Source organism: Miscanthus floridulus, chromosome 3, assembly GCF_019320115.1.
Source record: "Miscanthus floridulus cultivar M001 chromosome 3, ASM1932011v1, whole genome shotgun sequence".
Lineage (NCBI taxonomy): Eukaryota > Viridiplantae > Streptophyta > Magnoliopsida > Poales > Poaceae > Miscanthus > Miscanthus floridulus.
Window position 1 is genome coordinate 79,796,780 of NC_089582.1, and position 12,273 is coordinate 79,809,052.

A 12,273-nucleotide genomic window follows, 5' to 3' on the forward strand; every position below is an offset into this window, starting at 1 on the left:
GCTTTCATCCTGCATTCACTTCGCTCTTGGCAACCGCGCAAGGTTTCTATGAGAGGAGCAAGTCTCAACAACCAGAAAGTCCTACCACCATATATTTGAATGTGTTGGATAGTATTCGTGTCGTATGCATTTGTGCAAACATTTTCATTCACAAAGGAACATCTACCATTATCTTGTTGAACACGTGATAGTCCGAGCATTGTAAATCTGACCGGGCCGAACACATCTCACTCTTGCCAACCGCGCAATGGTTGCTTTGTGCCTTAGTTTGGTGAACCAAACACGTATCAGTAGTGGTAGTAGTCATGAGTCGCTCTGATCATGCTCAAAATGAGTGGCTCTAATCTGTCATGAACCCAACTCATCTTATTTGCATGTGTCTAATAAAAATTGTTGAACTTGTAACAGCCATGTAGCGAGGAGTTCATCTGAATAAGTCTCGGCTCAATCTAATGCACAACAGAGGAGGCATAGATGTTGCATTTTTACTGCACATGCCAGAAAGTCCCCCGCTATCCATTGGATCTTTCGTCGGATAGTAAGTGTACCCATCTCAAGCTAGCCGCTGCATGTCTCTTCAAAAGAGAAATTGCTTACCAAAGCAACTCCTCTTCACTCTTCTGTCTGCCCCTCGACTGTTGTGACTACTTGGATAGGAGTGAAAAGACCTATCACAACCGCACCAGGCTTTCAAGTCTCAACCGTGTCGTGGTGGTCAAAATCTCTTAAATTTTCACTCCTGTCCAGCTTTCATCCTACATTCACTTTGCTCTCAGCAACCGCACATGGTTTCTTTGAGAGGAGCAAGCCAGCCCAATGTAGAATAGATGAGCCATAGGTGTTGAAAATCCTACTGCACACGCAAGAAAGTCATGCCGCCTTATATTTAAATGCATCGGATTGTATACGTGCTGTACGCATTTGTACAAATGTACTCCCAGCCCCATGTCATAGATTATGAAAAACATTACTTTTTTTAGGAATTATTAAATTAAAAGCCAAGGAGAACACGGTCACGTGACCATGCCCCTACTACTAGTAATAAAAATATTGGATGAAATGACGAGTGAGTGTAGTCAATCATAAACTATGAAATTTTATTGCACACGCTAGAAAGTCCACCGATCGCACAATTGATGTCGTCATGCCAAGACTCATGTTGTCTCATCAGCGTAATTGTAGGAGATGTGCTCTGTTTTTGCAATCACAGGTGTAATATGGTTGCGATTCCCGAGGGAGCGCGACGGCACCCACCTCTAAGAAAGATAAATCTTCACGGAGTATCTTGCCTTAGAAGCCTTAGCGTCCCTATGTATAAATAAATCTTTATGGAGTATCTTGCCTTAGAATCCCTAGCGTCCTTGTGTATACATAAAGCCTGGCCTTGCCCCAATTCATATTGTTTACCATTCCACCTTCCATTGCGCAAAAGCCCTCTCCTCGCCACCCACCTCTGCCACCCCATCGGTTACTATGAAGGCCGTTGGTGGCCTGGCTGCAGTCCCTACTTCCTCCAGTGGTTCAGCGGAGGTGGGGCCGATGGCGTATCCTAGGATGGGGTTGGCGGAGGCGGCGACGACATCTAGTCCCCGTAGATCGGCATTCCTGTTGCTGAGACTCACACCATCTCCTAGGCTGCTGCTCTCCCCGTTGCCCTCGACGACGATGTTGACGCCACCGGCACTGGTGGTTTGCTCACCACCACCGGCCCCAGTGTGGTCCCGCTCATCGTCAATGGGTCCACTCACCATTGCTGGATCTGCTGGCCATGTGGGCTGGTCACCTGCACCATCGTGGTCCCCCTCACCATCCGCCGAGGCCGACGATGAGGCCTATGACAAGGCCAACATCTTGGTCGAGGCCGAGGCCATGGCCGACATCTTGGTCGACATGAGGTTGAGTTCGACGGCTCTATAGGCTATGTCACGACGGACATGGGGGATGATCGTCTGCATGGCTACACAATGCCTGTTCTCTCAGGCTCAAATCTGTTCTTATGTGTCAGCCCATATGGTGGCCTAGTGTGCCCCATCTGCCCCAACCATAAGGCCCATGGTTGGATCAAGGCCGATGCTAGGGCGCATGTGCTAGGGAGGGCACATGCCCCCTAGACAGCACCTACACCAATGACAAGAACATTGCCCACCATCATGCCCTGACAAGGAACCAGGGTTGGATGGCCTGAAGGGATCATCGAGCCGCGCCGGTTTGTTGTGGCAGAGAGGTTTGCTAGCTTCAACCAAGGCTAGTTTACCTTGTAGGCGTTGGATTTTGTTCGCACCTGTTGGTGCCCTTGTTGCATGACTTGCGTAGAGGTGTGGGATGACACTCCTCATTAGTAGTATCAAGTCATGTCAACATATGTAGTTAGGACAAGTTTGCTGCAGGTGCTGTTAGAATTAGTATGAAGTCATGTTAATCATCTGTAGTTAGAAATCATATGTCTAGGTAGTAGTTAGATGACTTTGAGTAGTGGGATGGCACTACTCTCCTCTTATTATTATGGCGGATGAAGGCATGGTTATGTAGGCGGAACTCGTATCGTTGCTGTAATCCACATATATATCAAGTCTAGTTTGTCGTTATCTTTCTATCTAGTAGCACTAATATCCTCTTATTATGCATGTAATGTGCGCATTTGTGCAAACATTTTGGTTCGCAAAGTATCATTTACCATTATCTTTGTGCGCACGTGATGGTTCGAGCATTGTAAACCTAAATGGGCCAGACATATCTCAATCCAATCGTGCAAGGGTTGCTTTGTACCTTGGTTTGGTGAACCAAACATGCATCAGTAGTGGTAGTAGTAGTCATAAGTGGCTTTGATCTGTGTTGAACCCAACTTGTCACTTCACTCTTGGCAACCACTCAAGGTTCCTTTGAGAAGAGCAAGCCTAGCCTAAATGCTGAACAGAGTAGCCATAGGTGTTGAAATTCTACTGTGCGTGTATCTATGGTGAACTCAACTCATCTTGTTTGCATGTATCTGATAAAATTTGTTGAACTTGCAACAACCATGCCGCGAGGTGTTCATCTAATCAAGTCTCGCCTAGACAAAAAGTCTAATGACCATACATTTGATATCGTCATGCCGGTTCACCGTGGCAGAGAGGTCAAGTATGCTCCATGTCAACTCATCTTGGTGGAGAAGTCATGTTAATCATCTGTAGCTAGAACTAGTATGTCTAGGTAATAGTTGGATGCCCTTTGAGTAGTGGGATGGCACTGCTCTCCTCTTATGGTCAGATGGCACTATGCATTTATGCAAACATTTTGGTTCATAAAGTAACATTTACCATTATCTTTGTGTGCACTTAATGGTTTGAGCATCGTTGTCGATGAAATATGGTCGGTAGTCTACCTAGGGGTATGCCCAAGGTAGTAGATTATTAGCAGACAGGTGCACAAGCTATGAACAAGATGGTGACGCAAGACAGACATGAGGTTTTATCTAGGTTCGGCTGCCGTGAAGGCGTAATACCTACGTCCTACGTCTGATTATATTGCTGTATGTAAATGGGATCTAATAGATTCTAATGGATCATGTCTGCTAGGGGACCCCTACCTCTCATTATATAGTCTGGAAGGACAGGGTTACAAGTAAAGTATCCTATTTGGTACTATACAATGTTTTGCGGTGCACCCCGAGCAGCGCCGTGCATGCCGTGATCTTGTGGGCTGGGCCACCTCTGATGGTGCGGCCCATGTCTTGTCTTGAGGATACCGAGGGCCGTACCCCCACAGCTACTCCCTAAGCCTGACAGTAGGTGACGTAGTCACGTGGTGCTAGGGTCAGAAAGTAGAAGACCAGCCGAGCAGGCAACCAGTTCTCGGGCGTAGCCTTGAGATGAGAGCAAGCACATTCACCGCAAGGTGAAGTGTGCCCACTTAGTCCCCAAGCCTGCTAGAAGATGAAGAATGAATCTTGTAGCAGGGTCAAAGAAAAAGAAGTCTGAAAGCTTGTCCACGTCGTCTGACATGTGCATATCAAGACCCCAGACGTGCTGCCCAAGATCAGCACCCTGATCCGAACAGCATGGAGCAGCTTGATAGCACACCGATGAGACGTAGCAAGATCCGAGCAGCAAGGGAGTCCCCGGTGTCACTGGCGATGACCGAGAACCGAGGAGCGAGGAGTCCCCGGCGTCGCTAGCGATGACTGAGCACCGAGGAGTCCCCGGCGTAGGCGGCGATGTCTGAGCACTGAGGAGTCCCCGGTGTAGGCAGTGACGTCCGAGCACCGAGGAGTCCCCGGTGAAGCTGGCGATGTTCGAGCACCGAGGAGTCCCTGGCGTAGCTGGCGATGTCCGAGCACTGAGGAGCGAGGAGTCCCTAGCGTCGCTGGCGATGACCGAGCACCAAGGAATGAGGAGTCCCCAGCATAGGCGGCGATGACCGAGCACCAAGGAGCGAGGAGTCCCCGGTGTCGCTAGTGATGACCGAGCACAGAGGAGTCCCCGGCGTAGGTGGTGATGTCCAAGCACCGAGGAGTCCCCGGTGTAGGCAGCGACGTCCGAGCACCGAGGAGTCCCTGGCATAGGTGGTGATGTCCGAGCACCGAGGAGTCCCTGGCGTAGGCGGCGATGTCCAAGCACCGAGGAGTCCTCGGCATAGGCGGGGAGGTCCGAGCACCGACGTAGCTGACGACGTTCGTGCGGTGAAGTGTGCCCACTTAGTCCTCGAGCACAAAGAATCTGAGCGCTGAGGAGTAACCAGCGTAGCTGGCGATGAAGCACGAGCGGCGAACAGTCTGATTAACTGGTCGGCGGCAGAGTGAGCATTGAGTAGAAGCGACCGGCGAACAGTCTGATGAACCGGTCAGCGATGGAGTTCATGAACCAAGCGGTCAGACCAGTTGATCAGTGGAGAAGCTCGAGCACTAGGTGATCCGATCACCTAGATGATGATCCTACAATACGAACATGTAGAATGGGTAGTACATGATGTAAAACTATATGAACTCCGGAGGAAAAAATGACGTATGTAGCTTAGCGATTAGTTGGAGTGAAAATATATTTATGTTTAATACAAACTGCCCGAATAGTTAGTATGTAGCTGAGTCTCTAGCCCTAGCTAGCCCATAGTCCATAACGTCGAGCGCGGAGCCCGTGCACATGTAGGAGGAACAGACGTCGCTAAGGAGCCGCTGTTGACCACCCATAACGTAGAGGGCAGATGCTCGTGCATGTGTAGGGAGGAGCCAGAGACAGGGCCGTCTCTAGAGGCGTCCGAGCATCAATAGGACTGTTCGAGGGTTTGCCTTAGACTTAGCTGTATATCATCTTTAAGATGGTATACATGAAAGAAAAACGTTTGGAGAGCAAACATAGAGAAAACAGCTCAGAGAAACAGTATGGTGATATACAAAGATTGGAGAACATTTAGAAAAATATTAAAGCGTCACTTAGCTTTAGATAGAATGTCTGGTCGGCGGCGTATGGCATTATCTAGTCGGCGTTGATGAAGTTGCCCGGCGCTCGAGCTTTCTGAATTGTCATCATGGCGGCAGTCGTGGTTGTCACGGCGCCGTTCTTCGTGGCGATCATCATTGTGACGAGGCAGGTGGTTGGAGTAAGTAGTCCAGGCGACATCGTCCTTATATTAGTGATCGGCCTTAGGAGATTCAGGGAGATCATTGACTGGTCGGAGAAACGATGCTGTATGGTGAAGTAGATGGGGCGTGGCCAAAGCATGCTTGATGCGTGCGTTGTCCTTCTTGTTCTATTTCCCCAACTGCCGGTGGTTCATCATTACTGATGACATTGATCAAGTCTCCCCCCGGGGAGTGGTCTGGGATATCCAGACCGTATCCAACTTCTTCATTGTCATGATGCTAAAGCTCAGTGTGGATGGAGCCATTAGATGCGATGCTGGACGGGGAGCTTGAGCCGCCCTCTTGAACTATGTGGACCGATCCTTCTTGATACTCCTCAATCCAAACCATGTTGACAAAGTTGCGTGGCTTTGGCCGAGGTCAATGTATAAAACATAGATCCGAGCAACGTTGTATATTGTACGCATAGTTGGAAGCAGTGTTTCGCAGGCCGTAGGGCTGAGCCTAGTAATTCTCCATCAAGGCTTCACACTCGGAGAGCCAGAGACCCATTGCGGGGGCTGGTCGGCGACGAACGGAGCGCGCTTCAGGAGTAGACGTGACCATGAGATTCATACCGAGTCGTGCAAGACGACTGGCCCGAGCTGGTCGGGTAGATCTGTTGTGGGTAGTGGTTACCTACTCAATAGGTTGAATTTGAATCAAATCTACCAAAGCTAGGGTTTCGGCAAGCTTGGTGCCTACCTGATCGATGGAGTCGAGCAGGTCGGTGTTGTCGATCTGCCTCCCTTTGTAGCGAGGAAGCGAACAACGAGTTGTCGGCGTGGCTAAAGATGATGCTGGTGTGGCTGGAGCCAGATCCAACATGGTCGGAGCCATAGCGGATGCTGGTGAAGCAATGGTTGATGCAGATTGGATCTGCGCCTCCTCCGTGGTCATGGCGATGAAGTTGTCGGGGCTAGTGGTCTAGGTGATCTGGCCGATGGTGAACGTGAGGCCGTTTGGTGTAGCCATGGAACCTGGGATGATGACCATCTTGTTCGTCTGGGGAGCAGTACGCACACCCCCTACCTGGCGTGCCACTGTCGACGAAATATGGTCAGCAGTCTACCTAGGGGTATGCCCAAGGTAGTAGATTATCGGCAGACAGGTGCACAAGCTATGAACGAGATGGTGACACAAGACAGACATGAGGTTTTATCCAGGTTCGGCCGCCGTGAAGGCGTAATACCTATGTCCTGCGTCTGATTGTATTGCTGTATGTAAATGAGATCTGATAGATCCTGATGGATAGTGTCCGCTAGGGGACCCCTGCCTCTCCTTATATAGTCTGGAAGGATAGGGTTACAAGTAAAGTATCCTATTTGGTACTATACAATATCTTGTGGTGCACGCCGAGCAGCGCCATGCACGCCTTGATCTTGTGGGCTGGGCCACCTCTGATGGTGTGGCCCATGTCTTGTCTTGAGGATATCGGGGGGTTGTACCCCCACAATCATCCATCTGACCGGGTCGACCACTTCTCACTCTTGCCAACCGTGCAAGGATACTTTTGTGCCTTGGTTTGGTGAACAAAAAACATATCAGTAGTGGTAGTAGTCATGAGTGGCTTTGATCTATGGTGAACCCAACTCATGTCTTCGATAAATTTTTTTGAATTTGCAAGAACCATGCAGTGAGGAGTTCATCTGAATAAGTGTCGCCTCGATCTAATGCACAACGGAGGAGGCATAGTTGTTGCACTTTTTTACTACACATGCTAGAAAGTCCGTCGCTGTCCATTTGATCTCTCGTCAGATAATAAAAAGTGTAGCCATCTCTAACTAGCTGTTGCATGCCTCTGCAAAACCAACCAAGAGAAATTGCTTATGAAACTAACACCTCTTCACTCTTCAGTCTGCCCCTCGACTGTTGTGACTGTGTTTTTGGAGTAAAATAACTACAGCGACTTTTCTCCTGCATCCAATTCACTATTAGCAATAGCGCAAGGGTTGCTTTGTGCCTTGGTTTGGTAAACCAGACATGAATCAGTATATGTACTTAGCATGCTAGTCGAACTGATTAATGATCTCGCCATAGTGGTTGAAGCATGCTGTGTGAAAAGAATACTTTATGTTAATGGCTTATGTAGTGTATATGAACCTATAACAAGTACTAGTTGCAGTTGACAATAGACAGTCTGCATAGGGCAGTACTGACCTCGGTAGACAAAGCCTATGTGTTCACTGAAGCACAAGTTTATAACAACTGAGCATACCGAACATGTTCATAATATAAAGCCAGAAATCCAAAGCAAAGTATAGTTTTAGAATACATGTTCTCCAAAAGATTATACATGAAATCTCCTACAAGTCATCGTTATCTCTAGACAAGTGATCTCTGCCGCATACCCGAGGGAATACAACAAATTTGAAATACGAGTTGTTGTCCATAATTGTGTGATTTTTATCTTTGCCAATGAAAAGGTGTTTTTTAATTACTTTAGCATAGATTTTGTTTATCTTATTTGATAACAAATTTTATTTCTTCGCTACATTCAAGCATGGTTCAAGGCAAAGGTAACTTGCAGCAAAAGACAAAGTGAGTGAATTTTGATACTCACAGTTCTTCCTTTGATGAAAAATGAGCTGTGTCTTCCTTTGCACGGAGTTGTTGGAGTTCATCGCATGCCTTGATTCATCTCTGATGTGAGTTCATCTCGGGACTTTCCCAAATTAAATTTGAGAATTTCCATGACTCACATGATGGAACTTGTGAGTAGTGCAACGTCTTTATTCGTCACTTGAGATGTGATTTGAATTCTTGTGACGACGACCTTTTTCTCCAATCTAGACATGGTTAGAATAATATATATATATATATATATATATATATATATATATATATATATATACAAACCTGTGAGATAGCAGGGTTCCAATATTGACGGATCTTGAATATTCAGGCAACCTGGGGTTCTTCTTTTCTTGTGGAAGCTTGTTGGAAGGTCAAAACAGTGTCTGTTGTCCTGTCTTATTCCACAATTCAACGGAACAAGAATAATCCTACTAAAGCTAGTGGTATGTTAATGATCTAAATCTTTACACCAATTGTCTCCCTGGCAACGGCGCCAAAAATGCTTGTTGGTATTTATAAGTGCAAATAGAATATGAAGGATTCTGTAAGCGCACAGAATACCATTGTAGCATTTTACCAGGAGTATTCTAGGTATCATTATTTATATTTTACCATAGAGAAACAATGGAGTAAAGAGACTTATTGAGTAATAGAGGAATGTCTACCAATCAACAAACCAGCATAGCTAAAGTAGGGGTGAATGTAATAATAGGAATAAAGCATAATGACACTCAGGGGATAGATCACTAAGATAATGTAAACTAGTCAACTCGGGAGAGCAACGGGTGAGGTCGATTCCTGTGGCATTCTTATTACATGGTCAAAGTATATATACACCCAACTATAGCTAAGACTAACTCTACTCTTGTACACTTCATAACACCGCTTAGACAGTAGAGCATTCGCAAAAGATTACTCTACTGACGCGACTATGGTCCTATAATTTAAGAACCTACTCAATTCAGTATGGGCTACAAATGATAGACAGGCCTGTCAGCTCCCGCTGCTATCACACAACCAGAGAACAGGGTGTACTCATAGGCAGAGCATCGTATAAGCACCATGCTTTCATGTGGCTCGGTTACTTAGCCCAACCATGGTAAACTAGCAGGCTAAGCGCTCTATGAACCCGCACAGAAAAGTAATGATAACCTCAACTAAGCAAGATACATATTAAAAGTAAGCATAGCCATGTAGATAGGAATATGATGAATTGATAATAAGTCTTACAAGATGTAGAAGTGAAGATACAAGGCTTTGCCGAGCCTCCAAGACTAGATCTAGAACTTGAGCAAGAGCCCAACTCGACCCTCACTCCCAAGCTATTAATCTACTACATTAGAGAGCTCTAGACCTAATCCTTCTGGTGTGCCTTGATCTGAATGAGAGATATGAATTAGGGTTTCCAAGATGACTCCAAGTAGGGGGCTAGGGGCTGCTATATATAGACCGAGGTGGAGTAGGGGATAAGGAATCGCCACATCATCAATCCGTGTTAACTCCCTCGATCACCATTGGATTAACCGACTTAAAAGGATGGTGTAGATGCAATCTAGGAGGCGGTGGAGAATCGACATTCAAAGGGGAGACTGACTAGGAGGGCCCAAAGGCCAGATAGCCTAGTGGTGGGGCCGACTGGCCCAACCTAGCAGCCCCTCGGCCTCTGCTTCGGTGGTTTGCCTCCTGGAGTCTTCTAGAACCTTCTAGACTTGTTTTCATCGTGGATAATTGTGATTAAATCTGACACTTAGGTCCACCTTGATGGTTTTCTAGAAAAACCATCCTACAAACATAGATTCACCAATACTCATGGAATTTATTAGTTTAAACCCCTAGACCTATGTTTGGTGATGGAATTTAGCATATATGCAAGTTATATTGATGGTTTATGATTGACATTAACGACCGTCAACACCCTCCACTTTCAGCAATGTCCAAAGAATGTTTTCACATATGTTCTTCTCAATGTGCATGACATCAAGATTGTGTGGCAGCAACAGGTCCTTCCAATATGGCAGCCCCCACCAAGCAGATTTTTTATTATAAATCACTGGCTCTTCTCCATGCTTTCGTTTCCTTTTTCAACCATGCTTACCTGGGTAGACATCTTTCACCTTCTTGAGTTCCTCAAGGACCTCCTGTAAGGTGAACTTTTTTGGCGCATCTTGGCCCTCAGTTTTTCCATCAAAATCCAAGCTCTTCCTCCAAAGGTGATCCCTAGGAAGGTAACGACGGTGTCCAAGGTAGCCTAGCTTCTTTCTTAGGCTCCTTCATAATGGATTTTTGTCGCAATAAATACAAGCATAATAACCTTTTGTAGTTCGGCCTAACAAGGTGCTCAATGCTAGAAAATCGTGTATGAACCAAAGCACAGCAGCACATAGAGTGAAGCCTTTCTTATTATCATGATGTAGTACATAAAAAGTATTGACACTCTTCCATAGTTCTTTCAATTCTTCTATAAGAGGCTCCAAGAATACATCAAAATCCTTTTCTAGAGAGGTTAGGCCCGGGATCAGCAGAGACATAAAGCAATTCGATGGGTTCACACATTCCCATGGTGGTAGGTTTAGAGGCGTTACAAGAACAGGCCACATACTATATGTTGAGCTAAAGCTGCCAAATGGATTGAAACCATCTGTGGTGACGGCAAGCCTCAAGTTCCTTGGATCATCTACAAAAGTTGGGTGCTTTCTATTAAAGTCCTGACATGATCCCCGTCTGCTAGATGGCTCATTTCAGCGGTATTCTTCTCTCGCTTAGTCTTGTGCCATTCGGCGTCCGCTGTTGTTCCTCGAGCAGCAAAGATCCTCTGCAACCTAGGTATTAGAGGAAAATGCCTCAAAACCTTATGAGGAACCCACCTGCTACCATCTGCATCCTCCCATCTAGACTATTTGCATTTTGGGCACGCTTGCAATTCCTCACGATCACCCCAAAACAACACACAGTTGTTCTTGCACACATGGATACTTTCATAACCTTATCCCAATTCTTGAATATATTTGCGGGCCTCCTCACATGATTTTGATATGTTGCTACTAGGGAATGCATCTAACAGCAATGCCAATAGTGCATCAAAATAGCTGTTGCTAACTCGATAGTGGGACTTGATATAGAGCAACCTGACAAGGAAGAAGAATCTTGAGAAGGTAGATCTAGAAGAAAATGATTGCTTCAACTCATCCAACACTCTTTCAAACTTTGGGACTCCTCCAGCTCGCTCTTCAGATGTCAACAGGTTTTGAACTAAATCATAAAAATCTGGTAATATGTTATCGTCGCGGTCCTCCTGGTCCTCCTCCTCCACAATCCAACCATCATGATGAGATCCATGCACATCTGATGGCTCTATAATGTCAGTACCTCCTCCCTCTTCCCCATGACGAATCCATGTGGTGTATGTGGGTGACATTCTGTTTATAAGTAAGTCATCCTTCACTCCTGCCAAGTTTTAACCACTTGGTTAAGACAATGTGCACACGGGCAAGGGATGTTTTGCTCTGGGAATTTTTGTTTAACCATATCCATGAACTCTTCAACTCCTGTGATGAACATCGACGAGAATAGTCTCCCATTAGGAATCTAGGATCTGTCCATCTGTTGCAGCAAAAGTATGCAAAGTCCATTAAAGTTTCGACCATTGGGTGGACAATGGCAAAACTAGCATTAGAACAAAGCATACAGTGTTCGAGAGCACTAATCTGTGTATTTGTTCATATCATACTATGGGATAGTCTTGTTTTCTATTTTTGTGTGACAAAAGCATTGATTTCAATTGAAATTCATAAAGAATAGCCTTTCTTTATGTGTTCCTTACTTTATTGTGTATAGAAAATGGAGTCCTATAATCATAGAAGAAGGTACTAATACCTTTGTTCTACGAACTAGCATGGCTCGGCTGCAAGCCACCTCTACCGTAGCACACACCTGATCACGCTGACGCCAATGCCGCCACACTCCATCGGGAGAGCCCCGCCATGCCCCCAAAAGGACGCTTGAGCCACCACAGTAGACTGGGGATCCTCTGCCTCCACCGCCGCCGCCGCAAGTAAATGTCCATGCAGCCTGAGGCCCGGCGGCCTGGCATGAAGCCCACAAAT